The sequence below is a fragment of the Schistocerca serialis genome, chromosome 6, assembly GCF_023864345.2.
Source record: "Schistocerca serialis cubense isolate TAMUIC-IGC-003099 chromosome 6, iqSchSeri2.2, whole genome shotgun sequence".
NCBI lineage: Eukaryota > Metazoa > Arthropoda > Insecta > Orthoptera > Acrididae > Schistocerca > Schistocerca serialis.
The window spans coordinates 496,341,246-496,362,042 of NC_064643.1; the positions used below are offsets into that span (position 1 = coordinate 496,341,246).

Consider the following 20,797-nt stretch of genomic DNA (forward strand, 5'->3'; position numbering starts at 1 on the left):
GCTCAAACTATACTCACCTAGTGTTTAGTAATGAGAGCACTTAGCAACTTCCAACAAACTTTAAACATAATTTCAAACTTTTATTTTTTCTCGTTTGCATGCAAAAATAGAATATTTAGCACATTAACTCATTTGTGAGGTAATCAGATGTTTGAAGCTGTTTTATACATGGAAGTTCGATTCTTTGAAGCATTGTGGTGGGGGTTACTGGTAACAGTATTCCATCCCATCTGTGGGACATTTATTACATGCACTTGGCTTCTTTTCTCTGAGGTCGATACTAAAGTATGCTTAGCATCTTAAGCCACCTCCTGTAATTTGCATACTTTCTAAACTTTAATATTTTGCTTGCCTGTTCTGGCATTCCTTTAGGCTTCTTATCATCAATAAATTTAAAATGATGTTAGCACTGAGCTGTTACTGCTGCCAGCAAAGGAACTTTCCTTGATTGCTTTAAGTGTTTATGATCTGAGGTAACAACATGCACTACTACGAACTGGAACATGATGGTATCTATAGTAGAGTTGGGAACAGAAAATCAGAATAGCTAGCAGTGCTGTTGTCAGTTTTCAGTTCTAAAGTGTAAATGACTGTGTGCAAGAACAAGTCAGCTGTACAGCCGCCACAACACTGACATTTTGCCACAGGGATGTGTGTCACATGACTGGTTGATGTAGACGCACAAAGCCGTACCAAGCTGACAAACTGTAATGAATCTTCTTTCACCAGATCTGTTATAGTCACATGATAAACTTGGATACTGTTATGGTTGTGTCAATAGTTCACTTTGTCAAGTGATACGTATGAAGTTGAATAATATTTATTTTAGATCATTTTATTCCTTTGTTTGTATGATACAAAACATTGCTTTTCTATGGAAATGACTAATTTTGCTAATATTTTTGATTATGCTTTTTCATCCTTTTTTAATTGTTTTGTCAATTCTATTTGTTGCTGCAAGAGATATAAATTTTCAGTCTTTCTTCGCTGTTGTTGTTGCACATCACGAATAACACCCTCATGCAGTTTCTCTCTGTCATACTGCTGCCTGTAATGAACATACCCAATGATTCCCACTGAAATTGTACAGGCAAATGCTAAAGTGACTTTGGATGCGAGTGACATGGTAATGAAGAGATACGTGTCCGTGTGTGATATACGAAGTACTCGCTGTCGTAATCATCTGCAAACAGACAAAATAAAAATATTAGCAGCATGAAATAGCATAAGCATCTAAATACAGTAATAACAGCTCTACTTCAAATGTACAAAAAATGCCAACTACAAGGTACACCCTATCTTTTTTTTACTCCCTGAGGAAGAAACTAACACTTTACATTGTTAACATAACGTACAGCTTTTCTACTTCCACATGTGTATCAGCAGCATTTGGAATAGTAAGCAATTGTTACCCATTCCTTCTTCCTGTCAAATTTTAGTCAAGTGTGTGGAAGTTTAATACATGACAATCACAATTATTTACTGTGATTATAATCTTTGGAGCAAGTAACTAATTGTACATATAACTGGCTCCCAGATATATATTTTTCCAGTTGTGCATTACATCTTGTTTCGTGGCATTAGTGCCTTAGTATGAAATGATATGTAGATGGAGAGACTGGCAATTTCATGGGAAGCTTAGACCTGTTTTGGCAGTAGTGCAGATACTGATATAGTACCCCTGAGTCAAACAGGACTCAACGGTGCTACATACACGAGGGTAATTTAAGTTTTCATTATAATGTTGGGGCAATAAGGAAGGTTACATTAATAATTTCTTGTTTGTTTAGGGGTACGTGTCTGCAGTCCTGATATACACTGAAATTTCCCCAGCACATACAGTAGCATAATACTGCTAGAGGAGCTGAAACAAAACAGAGCAGCCCATTAATAAGCTGAAGTACCATGCTGTTATTTGTTTTCTGCATTTGAAGGTGGGCAACGCTGCAGCAATCCTTTCTGAGTTGGTGAAAGTGTACAGCAACAATGCATCAACATATGATGCAGTGGTCAAGTGGTGCAGATGCTTCCAGCACGAAAAACTAAGTAGCAGACCATTTCTCTGAGAAAAACTGCAAAAAGAAGTGAAGGCCCTGGTGATAGAATTCCCCCAGGACAATAGTGGAAAAAGCGAAAACCAGTTATGAATCAATTTTCAGTTTTTTTTAAAATCCACCAAACTGAGATATTAGAAATGTAGCAGGCTTGTCTTGTCAATCTAGATGACTTCTTTAATTGCCTAATCACCGTGAATGAGTGGTGGGTGTTTGATGACAACATGAATAATCAAAACAAGCACTGGAAGGCTGTCAAGACAAAGTGCCACGGGAAGCAGTCCATGGGGGTGTTTCTGCTGGACAACATCCTAGCTCACGCTTGCTGCTTCTTTGAGGTATCAAATTTCGACTCGTACCAGAACAGACAAAATGCAGACTTCCATAACCAAGGTCTTCGGCAAGTCACCCATTGTCAGGAAAAACATTTTGCACTGAAGTATGAATATGTAGAGGACTAATATGAGGTGTTAAAGACTGAATATGTAGAGGAGGACTGACACGATAAACAAAATTTACTATAACAAATTTACTTTTTGAGGTGATAACTGAAGCCTTATGACCAGTCCTCAAATGGTGCAACCCTCTATGAAATTTACTGCATATCAACCACATAGCATGCTTCCACAAAATACACCCTCCCCCTCCCCATTGCTTTCATATTACAGATACTGTTAAATTTCTGTATGAAAAATAAACATTAAAATGCAGTTCTCAAACCAGTACTGCAGATACTATGGGTACAATATGTCTCCAACCTCATATACATACACCTTGCACAGAATAAAACTGTGCTAATAATGACATGATTCTTTACAAGTTCATGCCTAGTACATAAATCAATTATGTAGATGCCCAGATTAGGTAGGCATTTAAAGCAGAAATTGTGTAAAGTTATCACTAACTGCGGTCTCACCACATATTTTGCAGGAAACACTCTAGTTTGTCTACAGTAAACTGCACTGCTAGAAGGTAAACTAATTCGTAGTTATGCAGTATGACGACTGTATCTTTCATCCACGAGAGGCCACTTCCCGACCAAAAGTGCTGGTCCTGCAGTTGACAAAGACTGTAGTACACCATGGGTATGACTGAGGCACTACTGTTATGTTAACTCTCTCACAATGATGGTGTCTTGATATCAATGAAAGTATATTGGAGATGGCGCACTGAGGGAACTCTGGCAATGTGCCTGAATACAGATCCCACACCATCAATTCTCTGAATGCATCTTTGAACTGTCTGATTAAAGTAAAATACAATGGAACAAAGAAAACATGCACTCTGAAAAGGATAGATAGCTGCTCATCATAGAGTGGAGATTGTGAGTTACAGAGAGGTACAAGAAAATGACTGCTAAACATGTAAGCTTTCAGCCAAAAAGCCTTCTTCTGAACTAGAACCCCCCCCCCCCCCTCATCCCACACAAATGCAACTCACACAAATGACCACTGCCTCTGACTGCCAAGGCCAGATTCCAAGCAACCATACATGACTGAGAAGGGATCTGTGTGTTGGGGGTAAGGAGGAGGCCGGGTCGGGGAGGGATAGCAAGGTAGGGATGGGGACAGTAAAGTACAGCTTGTGGTAGCAAACAGGGATGGGATGGAGAGAGGGTAGAGTAGCTAGGTGTGGTCGGCAGCTTACACGGAAGGCAAGGCGGCGAGCGGGGCAGTGGAAAAGGAGAGAAGTAAAAAGACTGAGTGCATTGGTGGAACAGAAGGCTATGTAGTGTTGGAATGGGAACACGGAATTGGGTAGGTGGGTAAGGGCAATGACTAACCAAGACTGAGGTCAGGAGGGTCATGAGAATGTAGCATGTATTGCTAAGAGAGTTCCCATCAGTGCAATTCAGAAAAGGTGGTGTTAGTAGGAAGGATCCAGATGGCACAAGCTGATGATTGAAATTGGGAATGGGAACAAAGGTAGAGCATTTGGAAAGGTCCGATACTTTTATCATTGTTCCATCCTGGATTACCCACTGTTAGAAAACCTGTACTGTCACTCTCCATATTAGGACTATATACTAGAACGCTGGAACTTTAAGCCGAACAAAGTATGAACTAGTAACCACCATAGGATTATCAGATATATGGAGAAAGAAAAATTAAAGAAAGCTTTAATTACATATATTTTAATCTACATATACAGATCTATGTAGGTCAACAGTTTTACATGTTGTTATTAACAGTACCTAAAGTATTGATATTAAAGACACATCAGAACAGGCAGAACAGTTTCAAAAATAAATGACAGATACTCCTTCACAATAAAACACAACCTGCGATCCTAATAGGATGATGATTTAGAAAAAATTTAAACAGCTAAACAGAAGTAAACCAAAGTTAATGACAACAACAGGCACTGTAATATCAGGATAGAAATCATGAACTGCTTTATCAACAGGAAATTTTGGAACCAGAAATGACTGAGGTGAAAAACTATTTTGGAGAGAAAAATAACAATTGTTAAATTATCATGAATGTCAATCTTTATCTAAGGAAAAATAAATTTCACCTGAACAGGCCATGAAGACACAACGGTACAGACTGGCTGCTGCATCATCCTCAGAGCCCACAGGCATCACTGGATGCGGATATGGAGGGGCATGTGGTCAGCACACTTTATGAGACTGGAATGTCACTTCTCAATCAAGCAGCTCCTCAGTTTGCCCCACAAACGCTCAGTGCACCCCCTTTGCCAACTGTACTTGGCAGACCAGATGGTCACCCATCCAAGTGCTAGCCCAGCCCAACAGCACTTAACTTCGGTGCTCTGACGGGAACCAGTGTTACCACTGCAAGGCCATTGGATTTATTTCAAAAGCTCTAGATTAAGCTGTTACTATGTTATCCTGTGGGGCCTGCAAGTCTCTATCAGCTCCTTCACGAGCAGGTACAGGTAGTACAGATTACTCGACAAGTAGACCAATCCACATACATTGTGTGCGTGTGTGTGTGTGTCACCTGCCCACAACAGTCACTGGTGCTCAACCAGGTTACTTAGGTAACCACTCAGCTTCCTACCTGCCTGCCTCTGCACCAGCTGTTTGCCCAGTCCTGCCTGCACACGACCACTGAAGTTAGAACAGCCTACTGAATATATATTGGTATAATATAGAATATATTGGAAACAGAATTATAAACTTTTAACCACAAATTCAAATACACTTAATTATGAACAAAGGTTATTAAATTAACCATTCTGAGAAATATGTAAATCAACCAGAATATTATGACCACCGACCTATCAATATAAACCCTTTCAATAGCAGCATCGCCTGGAGAGGAATGTCTGCTAGTCACATACATGCATGGTGCATGTAGTATCAGTGAGCATGCTGTCCATGTGTGGGATAGAGAAGGTGCACAGTTTGGACGAGGGCAGATTGTGAGGGTCCAGAGGCTTAGTATGAGCATTTCAGAAACTGCACAACTTGTTGGGTGTTCTCCATGCGTGGTGTGGTGAGTGTCTTCAACACTTGGCGAGCCCAAGGTGAAGCCACGTTGTGGCGCTTGGTGGCCACCCCTCAGAACAGACGGCGAATGCTGTAGTGAATCGAGAATTTCTGTGTAAATTCTAGAACCACTCAGCTTTCTACCGTCTCGAACTCATTCTAGATATAAGTGTGGGATAGTAAAATCCTACATACTGTGCATCACATGGCTGTGTGTGCAGGTTTAAAATCAGTCGCGAGAAGAAGGTCGAGGCGGCGGTCGAATGGCACCAATGAGTACCTGTCAGACAATCCATAGATGTGTTATTCCATGTTTATGGGAGAACCATGGAGTTTTTATGCAGCTCTGTGCGTATTGTGTCACTGACTACTGTTATGTGAAAAGAACAATTGAAAAAAGTAATATTAAAAACTCTTAATCCAGCCTTGGTAGAGGCAAGACCTATTTTATGATTCATGTGAAATACAGTCATGGTTATTAAGCCAGCTCTTTAATAAAGGTAATTACATTTGTTTCTGATGTTGGACGGAGTGAGTGACTTACTGTAAGTCATATAGGTATGTGGAAAGCAAGTTCAACTATACTGTTCATTAACGAAATGTAAAGTTTGCGTATCTACTTATTTCACAATTACAGAGAGAGGCTTAAACATTCCTGTACCTGGCATCATTCTACGGAGACGAAGTCAACAGAGTTTTCCAGCAGCCAGATAAGATGATCAGCTGCGAATCTCAAGTAAGACCCCTTGTATAAAAAAAAAGGGGGGGGGGGAGGTTTTACGTCTACTTCATGCTTTAAATCGCTGTCAAAAATGTTAAAAGGCTGGACAGACTGGTAAAACAGCACAGGCGGAACTGACATCAGACTTTAATGCTGGGCAGAGTACAACTAAGGCAGTGGCCTGCAGTAGCACAGCAGGCCACAAGTTTATACAAGTGCGCCAAATTACAAATGAAGGAAATGTCACAGGTCCTGAACCAGTCATGCTTGCTTGACTAGTAACACTGTTTGTGTGTATAGGGCAAGAAAGCAAAACGTTGCTATTTGATCAACTCAAGTTCGAAGTAAGTAGCTACTATTCATGCCTAGGGAGACCAACTGTAGCCACGCCCCTCCACCTTCCGGCAGCCAACAATTCACCCTTAACAACATATGGTGATTGTAAGGTGAAAGTTGACTTAGGCTTTAGTAGAATGTTTAAGTGGAAGTTCATGTCGACAAATGTGGTTGAGCTAATATTGGGAGCAGATTTTGTTCATCACCAAAGACTGGAAATGAACTGCTGTACGTCACATATTAAGGTGAACAATGAGGAGATCACAGGTACTGTAGGCAGAGGTGCTACCAATACCATTGCCTCACCCCATAGCTCAATTTTACCAGCAACCTGACAGGAATATGGCCACCAAGTTTTTTACAGCAGAATCCTTGCATAATAATTTCTCAGTTCACTTGACACATCCTATTTAAATAGAATTCCACGCTTTCGATGGTAGGCACCATCACCTTTATCAGGAACTAAAACTGACTAGTCCCTGATGAAGAGGATAGTGGATATCGTCGAAAGCTTGGAAGTTTATCCGAAATTGACGCAGTACGTGAACAGAGAAATTTTTATGCAACCAGACAAGAACTTTGCAGCCAATTAGGTGAAACTCTGCATAACACAGTGCAACATATTGAGAGAACACCTGGACAGCTGGTCTCTCAATCCCCATGGAGATTAGCATCTGACTTTATCTGGTGTGATGCATCTGGACCCACACCCAGACCATTCACACCTACTGAAATGCTAGGCAGAGCAGTTTTTGCTTCCATAACGTGCCCAACTCAAGCACATAAGCCACATTTAAACCAATGACGGAGAGGTTTTTGTGGTCCAGCATAAAGGACTGCTGCCAGTGAGCAAGAATATGTGTAGCATGTCAGCAATGTAAAGAGAACAGGTCTGTACACAAGCCAGCTAGAGATGTCCAGAGACAACAGGGCATTTCTCCCGTTGCCATACAGATACCATGAGTCCGCCATCAGAGGGGTATCATTGTATATTTACTGCTGTTGACAGACACATTACATGGGCACAGGCAATTCCAACCAGTGACATCTCAGCTGATAAAACAGCAATGAGCTTTTAAGTGACCTGGATTTCCCATTTCTGATGTCCAGCTTATGTCACTGCAGATCACAGGCTGCAACTCGAGTTGACACTTTTCCATGAGCTCTCCGAGTTCTGCTGTTTCCCGCACCACCATACAACAAGAGACCGTCTTGTAAGCAATGGGATGGAAGAATGCTGGCATAGAACATTAAAGGTTGCTCTTATGTGTCATTGAAAAAGTTTGACCTCTGCAAGCAGCTGGTCTTACTGGGCCTTTGTACAGATTTTAAGCCAAACACTGAGCATCAACAGCTAATATGGTTAATGGAGATAGACTGTCTGGCATCTGTTTCTTTGACACACATCCTACCAATGCAGACAGAAGTACCATTTTGCTGCAGCAAGTCAAATTTCAGATTTCCAAGTTATGCCCTTCAGCAGTGTCTGCCATGGAGAACAAAATAGTTGTACACAAGGATCTTAAAACAGTACTTTATCTTTAGTATTTTATCAATCTTCAGCAACTGTAGTCATATATAATGAAATAATAAGCAAACGGTTACATGAAATAAATTTCATTTCTTCACCAGTTTCCGATCTTAACATATGCTCTCGCATCATGTTAAAAATGGATACAGTGCACCCACTGTTACAACCACCATATTCTGGACCTGTATAGGTGCTCAACATGTCAAGCACACAGTGCAGATAATGCGCAAGGACAATGTCACTAGAGCAGGTCAACCTGGCGTATTTGCTGATAACAGACATCCCAATACAGTTTCAGGAACTCAACATCAGGAGCTTCCAGCCAAACCAATAGTGGGATGGACATACAACCCTGGTGTCAACCTTGATGAGGTGTACAAATCCTTGCGACGCAACAGACACCAGCTACACTAGAAGAAGCTGGTGATTATGCTATAAATACTTGCAATTCCAGGAGCTACACTCTAAATCAGGGGGGGGGGGGGGGGGGGGGGGGGGGGGGGACACACACACACTATGTGGGAAGCATAGGTACAGCTTAAATATTAATATATTTCTTCCCTGGACTTTTGATGTAGTTGCTGATGTTTTCTCTTTGTTTTGAGTTTGACACTTTTGTGTTTACTTGCAGTTCTTAAGTCGCATTTTCCAAACTTTGAGAATAAAAGCAATTTAATTTGAGGACTGACTAATCACTCATTTACTAGTGTGTGAATGATGGAGGAACTAGTCACTAACTTTCTCCTTCTAAAGCAAAAATACTTTGTTGCCACTAGCCTACATAGGCAGAAATGATGATCTTAATAAAACAACAAATCAGAGCTCACAAGGAAAGTTTTAAGCATTTGTTTTTCCTGTGCACTGTTCAAGAGTGGAATGGTAGACAATTTGCTTGAAGGAACCCTCTGCCACGCACTTAATTGAGAATTGTGATTAGTCATGTAGATGTCGATATACTGTATGCTATTTTAGCAATTAAGTTATTTTTTCGTATTCCAATACAAGCACAAACTTGGTATGTGGAATGCTTTGGAAAGATGGGTCTCGGAAACACTTTCCAGCTACAGTAAAACAATTTATCATGGTTCACTTCTGTGATGATGACTTAAGATAATCTCTCTGTGTCTTCCTGACCATACTGCATACCCCAAGAAAAGGCAAGCAGAAATTTCACTGCTAAATCCACACTGTCTGTTTTCCACCATGTAATTGGTTACTTGAAACCCCAATGACACTCAGTCAATTACATACAACTCGCACTTTGCAAACCAATCAACACTTAATACACTTTTCTTTAAGATTAACAAACAGCAAGGTACACTGGGAAACAGCTATTAACATAATATAGAAATTCGACACATATTTTGCTGCATTGTATGTATACCGATCAAACGTCAACAATATAAAATATGTGGTGAAATCGGAACTTAAATTTATGGCATTTTCAAATTGTTCAATTCACTTTCCTGACTGACAGTAATATTTCGTTTTTAAGGGTAAAAGCAAATGAGTATTTATTTCTTAATCACAATTAGGTAACTGAGTGAATTCAACTCACCACCTGATCGCAGTAGTCAGGATTTCGAATGGTTTGCAGAAATGTAATGGTATAGAACAACCAGCAGAAACAGTGTCACACCCAGAACGTTGGCGAACACAGCTAACTGAACGTCTGTGATCATCCTGAAACACACACAAATTTTATTTCGTTCCGTTTCTTCTTTACATTATGGTACAAACACTACGCATTTTAATGAATATGCATTATGAAACTACAAAATTATTAGTTGAAAATAAATAGCAGGAATACGTAAATGTCAGCTGATAACGGAGGCAGCTGACATTTATTTAATATAATACACAGACTTCCTGACACACGAGAAGCTATTGTCGCTACAAACAAAACTATCACTTACGAACAATACTTGTCACAACTAGCGTGACAGGAAACTTGTTTTATCCTAACCTAAGTTTGATATATGCAGAGTCTTTTTACAGACTAAATCCTTTCAATGGAATAAAGGGATAGCTAACATTTAACATCAAACACAGTGATGGTGCTCTACATCAAATTTAGTGACCTTATATGCAGGCTTAAGTTACGATGAGGCAGGCGGATCTACATGAAACTTGCAAAAATATTCTTGCATCAAATCAGTTGCAATTCATTATACAGTTTCCGCGCCGGTATAAATGTACTGATGGAAAGTGGAAAGCTGACACTTAACGAGACATGCTTCTTTGGCCTACACGGACGTATCACTTGCAACGACAACGCTAAAGCACTTTCTCTGTAGGTAGACAAACACTCTTCATTTACATATGTTTAGAAAAAAATATTCTTTATCGTAAACAAATTGTTAGATTTGTGATCAATTAGCAAATGTTGTGTGTCTCAGCACGAAGATACGATCCTAACATAATTACTCAGCATCCGCTTCGACATGAAATTCATAAACAAATATTTCGTACACTTACGTTACTAGTTAACCTATAACACCAAGGCTTCACAAGCCTAACTTCCGATACGTGGCGCAAAATAAAGCCGCATCCAACGACAGCATTATTTTCTTTTCTAACCAAAGATTTTCATATCGTCGTGAAGAGAAAACAAACAGCAAAGAGGTTCACTCAACACAGATTCCCAGGGTGTGTTGCAACGATAACGTATACGATGCAACAGCCCCTATAAAGGCCCGTCCACACGCAACGATATGTCTGCGCAAATGTCTGCGCACATCACATCTGCGCAGAGAGATCGTTGCGTGTGGACAGAAGTTTTGCACCAACCTGAGGTGTGTGCAAACCTGGAAGTTGGAGTTGGAGGTTTGAGCGAAACCTCTCAAATCTGTGGGTTCAAACCACATCTGCGAAGACAAGTTGGAGCGTATGGACAGCAGATCGCCGCAAATCTGGCGCGAAACAGCTGTTTGCTCAGTCTAGTGTTTGTATTTGTGCGCACAGGGCATTAAAATGGCTGATACTCGCCAGTGTTCTCGAGAGTTTGTAAATGAATTCATTGAAATATATATAAACCACCCATGTTTGTGGAAGATTAAAAGTAAAGAATATAGTGACGGAGACAAAAAGACAGCAGCATACAATGCTGTAATTGAAAAATTGCCGGCAGTTGATGCCTCGGCAAACAGAGAAACAGTAATAAAAAAATAAAAAAAATCGTTGCGAACTCTGTCTAGAATTCAGAGTGGAGTTTTGCATCCTGTAACAAAAGTTTGTAACAGGTTGCTTCTACACAGTAGCGAACTGAAAATGCCTACTCAGAAACAAAGTAAACCATAGCTCATTGGTCATGTAGGTATATAATCTCTAATAATATAGGCCTACTGTGTTTCAAACACGTCTACAACATCAAAAATATTATCTGTACCTTGGCAGACTTAATTTACTTGACTTGCCTTCATGAACTCATCCTACAGGACAGCGTAAATAGCTTCACATGTGTTGGGTATTATTTCACTAAACGCTTGTTTCGATATTGCAGTTGAAAATTCCAAATCCTTGTAGCTCCTTCCTGTTGCTAGAAATCTTAACGTTACTGCCAGCCGTTCATGAGGAGAAATTGCCATTCTCATGAAGTATTTTTTCTCATAATATGAGGGGTTACAAGCTTTAAGAGATAATTATAAGTTTCGACATCCATCCGCAAATAATTTCGACAGTCGTTAGGTTCGCCCTGCAACTCTCGCAGTAAATTTACGTGAGAAAACTGCTTTCGCTTTAGCAGCCACTGTCTACACCGTTTTTGCGGCTTTCTCTGTTTCCTGCGGTTGGTCTGAATGTTTTTTGCAACACAAGTTGCGAACACAGACCACAACAAAACTTCCTCCATTTCTATATTTCAAAATAACTGAATTAAATTTTTGACGTTTACGGAGAGCGTAGTCGCTTGCCACTGATATCTCTTTTCTACACCGACAGATGGCGGGCGAGTAGTAGATTGGGGTTTGTGTCGTGTGAACACACCACATTTGCAGCGATCTTTTGCATGTACAGACATCTGTGCCGATGTCTGCGCAGACAGATCGTTGTGTGTGGACCAGGCTTAATGTGTCTCCCCCTTCGACCTGGTCGAGGGTCTCCCACGAGACTAGCTGTTCGATGCTGATTGGCTTACGGCCTGTCCATATGCAGCCATCTCTGTAAGCAAATGTCTGTGCAGATCACATCCGCGCAGATATATCGTACAGCGTGAACAAGATATTTGCGCAGATGAGAGATATGTGCAAACACGAATGTTGGGATTGGAGCTTTGAGCGAAATTGTTGAATTCTGCAAGTTCAAACCACATCCGCGCAAACAAGCTGGAGCGTGTGGGCAGTAGATCATCTCAGATATGGCGCACGAGAAACGTATTTGAGTCAACGTTTTGCTCAGTCTAGTGTTCCTCGTCTGTGTGTGAACAGTGAATTGGAAAATGGCAGATACATGTCAGTGGTGTAGAGGGTTCATCTCCGAATTTATCGAAATGTATACCGAGCGAGGTGGCGCAGTGGTTAGCACACTGGACTCGCATTCAGGAGGACGACAGTTCAAACCTGTGTCCGGCAATCCACATTTAGGTTTTCCGTGATTTTCCTAAATCGCTCGAAACAAATGCTGGGATGGTTGCTTTCAAAGGGCATAGCTGATTTCATTACCCCATGCTTTACACAATCCAAGCTGGTGCTCCATCTTAATGACCTCAGTGTAGATGGGACACTAAATCCAATCTTCCTTCCTTCATTTCGAAATGTACAAATGTTATATGTGTTTATGGAAAACTAAGAGCGGAGCATGCGCATACAAATACGTTTCCATGTTGTACAATGACTTTTGAGTGTTAAAAGATCTGCATATAATTACACCAGTCACTGGGTTTTCCCCTGCACTTCATGAAGTAAATTTATGTGCGAAAACTACCTACGTAGACCATATTGATACCTCTTCCTGTTTCTTACATGTTGTTTTCCATTACTTTTTTTACAAAACAAGTTGCGAATATAAACCATAGTACAGTTTCCTCCATTTCTGAATGAATGAAATAAACTTTGCGGTTGTGAGAACATAATCGTTTGTCACTGAAAGTTCTTTTCTACATCGACAGCTGGTGGGCGCACAGTAAATTGTGATAACACAACATTTGCAGCGATCTATTGTTTGAGAAGACATTTGCACAGATATCTGTGCAGACACATCGCTGTGTGTGGACAGGCCTTTAAGCATCCCACAAACGATCAAAAATTTTGTCATACTTAACTATGATTGCCATATATTTTATCATGCATGGTGTTGTTTGATGTGCTTGTCAAGCATAGAGCGTTTTTGAGGTGTCTGACACGAATTCTGGTTGACAATATGTAACATCTATTTGGACCTATTTTGTATCTGTAGCTATATTTCTGTGTCAATTTGTACTGTTGCTTATGTAGAATGTTGTATCTGTCATGGAAATCTTTGACTATGTATAAATATTTCAGTTATTTGAACTTTTTGAATGAAGTTGTTTAAGCTGTGCTTGTGGATTTAAATAACTACTGGAATGATTATTATATAGTGTACTGTAAATGACTTGGTCCATAGTTAGGGAACATAGGGTTGAATGTAAAAGATGTGGAGAAGTCCCGCAGCTGCAGGAGTAACCTGGCAGAGTGGTAAAGGTGTGGTTGGTGCGCACGTGGCAACTCTTCTTTTGTGACAGGTGAGGAGTCTGGGCTGAACAGTGCTGTGGATAACATTTCGTTAGCAATAGCGGTTCGTTGCGGCTCATATTCTTGGAGTTTTGAGGCCAGAGGACCTTAAGCGCAGCATATATGGGCTTCAGATGCTACATTTGGTGATACTATTATCATGGCTTGGGTTTAGGTCCTGTAAAAATATGATTCCAACGCCAAGAAGATCCACAACAGGGCGAGCCCAACAGTAATGCCATGACTGCATCGCTGCCATGTTAACAACCAGTGCAAATTACACCACCAGTGCCACCAGCTTCCACTAAATTGTTTATATTTGGCACTCTGTAAACGAACCAGGTATTTGCGAAATAATCATGGTGTTACTAAAAACTGAATCTTACAGCTGTGATTATCCCAAATCACAAACCTGAACAGGAATCCTATCCTAGTGAATTTAATTCCGAGTGTCCTAACTTTTTATGGAAAGGCTTACTCAGCAGCTGTAAAAATAGTTGTGATTGGTTTTTAATGTGTGGAGCTATAATGTTTAAAGTTCAGTTTTATGGTTTGAGAAATTCTCCACTTCTAGTGCATTTTTAAATCAATCTACAGTCTTTTCTTAAATAATTTGCATTACTTGAAAGGCTGCCTGAAAATAGTAAAGTTGTTAGTTAAAATTGGAAGTGAAAACAATAATTAATTGTTGCATTTATGCACTGTGATCAGAATTACAAAGTTTTATCAGTGTTCATTTCATGAGAAGGGGTTTGAACTTAAATTCAATGTTGTGTTGGCATTTCCACAGCCAACTATATCTTGAGTAGGTTGAAGACTCCTTATCAAAGCACATTTGTTATTTCAAAAGTTAAGGTTTGTTGTGCTTTACTTAATTAATAATTATTTATGAGAATACTTATCATTTCTCATACATACTTGTCTACTTTTCTTCATGAGCAAGGTTCTTCAAACCATGAAAGTTTAAGGGGCCTCATGTGCTAGGCTAGTTAGTAAACAAAGCAAAGCAAAGCCTCCTTCAGAGCCAGTGTAGTTAGATTTGCATTCTGTTTAATAGCTTCAAACTTGGCTTAAGAAAGAAATATTTACTGTGTTAGCTATTCTAATGCAAGTTGGTTAGTACACAGGCATAGAGACCCTGTACTAGGGAATGATGTTGTAGAGTATGATCATTAATAGCCCCTGATTTAAATTAGAATCATTTCATGCTCTTCCCTGTTTAGTACTGATATTAGTTTCACTTGTGTTGGTGATTGGTTCGATAAATTGCTGCATCTAGTTCATTTAAGATACGTGTTGTTGAGAGGCATGTGTTACTGCTTGCTATGTCATTGGTCATTAGTTTTTCTGTCTTCCAAGTTAATTTATCCGCAAAGTTAGGTTACTATGTTGCAGTGTGAATAGATATAAAGAGTGAGTTTTGTGTGTGTGTGTGTGTGTGTGTGTGTGTGTGTGTGTGTGTGTGTGTGTGTGTGTGTGTGTGTGTTTTGCTGGACACAAGAATGCCTAATTAGGCTGGTGACCAATATTAATATGTAATATTACAACTTGCTTTTGTGCTGGGAGAACGTCTTTTCCTGACCCACGTGTTTACTGTTGATTACACTCTGCTGGAGTGTTTCGAAAACAAGTCCCAGTCTGATTGTTTTGTCTGATTAGGCTATCTCACAGTCACAATTTTCTCAAATATTCCTCGCAGAGGCCTAATGTTAGCACTGATTGCCGTTTAAGGTGGTCAGTGTTACCGTTAAAAGAAGTTTGACAAGTTGTGATTAGCATGTTTGATCGTGTATGCCTATATTAGTCAAGCAGCAACAAACACCGAAAAGATAGCAGTTGAATGACGTGTTTCGAAGATGACAGACCATGGTAGTGATGTTTCTTCGCGAACATTCGAAGAATTAGTGCTGCAGTTTGTATCACTGTATCGAGAGTTTCCACGGTTATGGAAAGTAAGGTCGAGTGATTATCTGGATAAAAATAAAAGAATACTAGCTCTGAACAAAATGGTGGAGGTGTTGCATCTTTTGGAAACCAGCATCATGCAGGCAGATGTGAAGAAAAAAGAAATATTCTTCAGACGTCGTACAGGCAAAAGAACAATAAAATGATGAAATAAATGTTCTCCAGTGTTCTGCTGACGATGTGTATGTTCTCTCACCGTGATACTATAATGAACTATCTTCTTTAGAAGACCAAATGGAAGAGTAGGTTGGAATTACCACACCCGAAAATCAGATAACTAATATTTTACAAATATGTTTATTTGTGTGATTCTTGAGTTTCTCCCGGCGTATTTGATAATCAAAATATCCACGGGTATGCTGCCGGTCTATAGTGTCCAACGGGCACAATATTTCGGCGATCAAACATGTCGCCATCATCAGGTGAACTGACGGACTGAGCTCCTGTGAACGTGCCGGCACGGAGATCCGTACACTATGGCTGCTCAGAGGGAACTGGGTTCGGTCAGCAACATCAGGGCACCTACATATTTGTTGGCCAAATACCTGACGGGAATATTAAGTCCTTATGTGGGTAAATGCCCTCATCACATCCGTAATTCCGTGGATTTTGTTAAACGCCTTGATAGCTTCAGGTTGGATGAGTCAGATATCATGGTGAGTTTTGACGTCGTTTCCTTGTTTACGAGGGTACCCCTGCGAGAGTCACTAGAATTGATTAGTTAGAAGTTTGACGAGAAGACCACTGAACTTTTTAGGCATGTCTTGACTTCCACGTATTTTCTTTTTAATGGAGAATACTACGAACAAACGGAGGGAGTCGCCATGGGTAGCCCACTCTCACCGGTGGTAGCGAATTTGTACATGGAGAACTTCGAGGAGGAAGCCCTGTCGTCATCCGTATGGAAACCTACATGCTTTCTCCGTTACGTGGACGACACGTTCGTCATCTGGCCACATGGTATGGATAAACTCCTTGACTTCCTTACACATCTAAACTCCATACACCCCAACATCAAATTCACTATGGAGACTGAAACGGAGGGTAAATTACCTTTCCTTGACGTATTGGTCAAGAGAAGGGCTGACGGCACCCTAGGTCATGGGGTGCATCGGAAGGCTACGCACACTGATCTGTATTTGCATGCAGACAGCTGCCACCACCCTTCACAGAGGAATGGGGTACTTAAAACTCTAGTACATAGGGCGCGCACTATCTCTGATGCAGAGAGTCTACCCCAGGAATTGGAACATCTGAGAACTGTATTTCGAAAAAATGGGTACTCAGAGTGGCAGATTCAACGTGCTCTCCGCCCAACCACTGAAGCACAACCTGTTGAGATGGATGAAGTCACAAGGGAGGAGGTAGGCACTGCATTTATTCCATACACAGGCGCACTCTCGGGGAAAATCGCCCGCATTCTGAAGAAACACCGGGTCGGAACTGTGTTTTGTCCTCCAAATAAAACTCGTGCACTGGTGGGGAGCGCCAAAGATGACCTCGGTTTGAGGAAGGCCGGCGCGTACCAGATTCCGTGTCAATGTGGCAAGTCGTATATTGGTCAGACGATGCGTACCGTCGAGGATCGATGCCGTGAACACCAGAGGCACACTCGACTGATGTACCCGAGCAAGTCGGCGGTCGCTGAACATTGTTTGTCGGAAAATCACGCCATGGAGTATGACCGCACGAGGATTCTGGTACAGACGTCGAGATACTGGGACAGCGTTGTTAGAGAGGCCATCGAAATTCGCACCAATGACGACCTCATAAACCGTGACTGTGGCTATAATCTTAGCAAGGCTTGGGAACCAGCGATCGGGTTAATCAAGAGTAAATCGAGCAGACGTATAGTTGTGACGACCACGGCGGACAGAGCTATCACATCGACGTCATCTCAGACGCCGTCGCAATCTGTTCCACCGCGCGACCGTGGCGCTGGGCGCGGACGGCGGAGGGAGCGCGCCGCGGGCGGAGGGTATTTAAATCGGCCGCCGCCGCGACCGAACCCAGTTCCCTCTGAGCAGCCATAGTGTACGGATCTCCGTGCCGGCACGTTCATAGGAGCTCAGTCCGTCAGTTCACCTGATGATGGCGACATGTTTGATCGCCGAAATATTGTGCCCGTTGGACACTATAGACCGGCAGCATACCCGTGGATATTTTGATTATCAAATACGCCGGGAGAAACTCAAGAATCACATCATACACCTTTACGGGGAGGAGATGTATCGCAGCATGAAGAAACTTGAAAAGTTGCGCCACCGTAGATGTCGTTTGCTAAGTACTCTTGCCTTTCTAAAGAGATGTCGTTCCGAGAATGTTGTTCCAAATTTTGCTTAGGTTATGCATCACATCGATTCTGCAGCAGCTAAGAGAATCAAGAAACGAGCCAGCCTCGCATTGGTACGTGAGAGAGTGCAATTCACCCGCCGGAGCCTTGAGTTTATCTCACAGGAATTACTCAAACTACATTTGCAACTGGCCAGTAAGTTCACTTCTTGTTCCTGGGATTGGATTGATGGTGTCACCTGGGTGTCAGCTGATTCCGCCCATAAGAAGGCTACAAGACGTCAAACAGCTAAGTTCTCACGTCTCCTTGGCAAACCATCCCTGCAGGTTCCGTGCGAGACTGTCATCAATTTGAGTGGCATGGTGTTGAGTGATTATGCGGTCTCGGTTCTGCAGAAAGGTCTCAACTTCGCTCCCACCCCCAAGTTCACTCCGGTCGCAGAAATTATTAGTGCTGTTGAACAGGTTGCAGCTCGACTTCCGCCAGAATCAGCCGAGGAAATACGTCGTGAAACTTGTCGTGCGTTGACGAAATCCAAGCCGATGAAGTCAAATATCAGCAGTAAAGAGAGGGCGGCCATTTGTGATCTGAGGGAGCGCTCTGAAATTGTTGTCTTACCGGCTGACAAAGGCAATGCTACAGTTGTTGTCTCCCATAAGGACTACACTGATAAGATGCAGAGCCTGCTAAATGACGATTCCTACCGGAAGATCAGCGTTGACCCTACAAAGAAGGTGGAGAACAAGACGAGGGCGCTTCTCAAGGACGCAGATTTACCGGAGGGTGACGCTAAGAAATTGTTACCCCAAGGTCCGGTACCGCCTAGACTATATGGACTCCCGAAGGTTCACAAAGAGAGGGTACCATTACGCCCCATTGTCAGCAACATCAGGGCACCTACATATTTGTTGGTCAAATACCTGACGGGAATATTAAGTCCTTATGTGGGTAAATGCCCTCATCACATCCGTAATTCCGTGGATTTTGTTAAACGCCTTGATAGCTTCAGGTTGGATGAGTCAGATATCATGGTGAGTTTTGACGTCGTTTCCTTGTTTACGAGGGTACCCCTGCGAGAGTCACTAGAATTGATTAGTCAGAAGTTTGACGAGAAGACCACTGAACTTTTTAGGCATGTCTTGACTTCCACGTATTTTCTTTTTAATGGAGAATACTACGAACAAACGGAGGGAGTCGCCATGGGTAGCCCACTCTCACCGGTGGTAGCGAATTTGTACATGGAGAACTTCGAGGAGGAAGCCCTGTCGTCATCCGTATGGAAACCTACATGCTTTCTCCGTTACGTGGACGACACGTTCGTCATCTGGCCACATGGTATGGATAAACTCCTTGACTTCCTTACACATCTAAACTCCATACACCCCAACATCAAATTCACTATGGAGACTGAAACGGAGGGTAAATTACCTTTCCTTGACGTATTGGTCAAGAGAAGGGCTGACGGCACCCTAGGTCATGGGGTGCATCGGAAGGCTACGCACACTGATCTGTATTTGCATGCAGACAGCTGCCACCACCCTTCACAGAGGAATGGGGTACTTAAAACTCTAGTACATAGGGCGCGCACTATCTCTGATGCAGAGAGTCTACCCCAGGAATTGGAACATCTGAGAACTGTATTTCGAAAAAATGGGTACTCAGAGTGGCAGATTCAACGTGCTCTCCGCCCAACCACTGAAGCACAACCTGTTGAGATGGATGAAGTCACAAGGGAGGAGGTAGGCACTGCATTTATTCCATACACAGGCGCACTCTCGGGGAAAATCGCCCGCATTCTGAAGAAACACCGGGTCGGAACTGTGTTTTGTCCTCCAAATAAAACTCGTGCACTGGTGGGGAGCGCCAAAGATGACCTCGGTTTGAGGAAGGCCGGCGCGTACCAGATTCCGTGTCAATGTGGCAAGTCGTATATTGGTCAGACGATGCGTACCGTCGAGGATAGATGCCGTGAACACCAGAGGCACACTCGACTGATGTACCCGAGCAAGTCGGCGGTCGCTGAACATTGTTTGTCGGAAAATCACGCCATGGAGTATGACCGCACGAGGATTCTGGTACAGACGTCGAGATACTGGGACAGCGTTGTTAGAGAGGCCATCGAAATTCGCACCAATGACGACCTCATAAACCGTGACTGTGGCTATAATCTTAGCAAGGCTTGGGAACCAGCGATCGGGTTAATCAAGAGTAAATCGAGCAGACGTATAGTTGTGACGACCACGGCGGACAGAGCTATCACACCGACGTCATCTCAGACGCCGTCGCAATCTGTTCCACCGCGCGACCGTGGCGCTGGGCGCGGACGGCGGAGGGAGCGCGCCGCGGGCGGAGGGTATTTAAATCGGCCGCCGCCGCGACCGAACCCAGTTCCCTCTGAGCAGCCATAGTGTACGGATCTCCGTGCCGGCACGTTCATAGGAGCTCAGTCCGTCAGTTCACCTGATGATGGCGACATGTTTGATCGCCGAAATATTGTGCCCGTTGGACACTATAGACCGGCAGCATACCCGTGGATATTTTGATTATGTTTATTTGTGTTTTGTCACATTTTCTACACCTCATTATGACAACCCATTTAACAGCGTGTTGTTTAACTTTCAAAAAACGGTATAACAAAGATTCTGCTTGGCATGGATTCTACAAGTCCTTGACAGGATTCCACAAGTATGTGGCACCAGGTATCTACACACAGGCCAAGCAATTCCCACAAATTATGGGATGGTGGTTTAGGG

The 20,797-nt window shown here is 42.2% G+C and overlaps 1 long non-coding RNA gene across 1 annotated transcript; it reads right to left on the reverse strand.

Annotated features, from left to right (window-relative positions):
- Positions 1-1,168: 1,168 nt before the first annotated feature.
- Positions 1,169-10,733, reverse strand: LOC126484494 (uncharacterized). Its single transcript, XR_007587863.1, has 3 exons — positions 10,578-10,733; positions 9,658-9,782; positions 1,169-1,183 (listed from the first exon to the last, which is right to left on the reverse strand). It is a non-coding gene; the product is annotated as an uncharacterized LOC126484494 (long non-coding RNA).
- Positions 10,734-20,797: the final 10,064 nt, after the last annotated feature.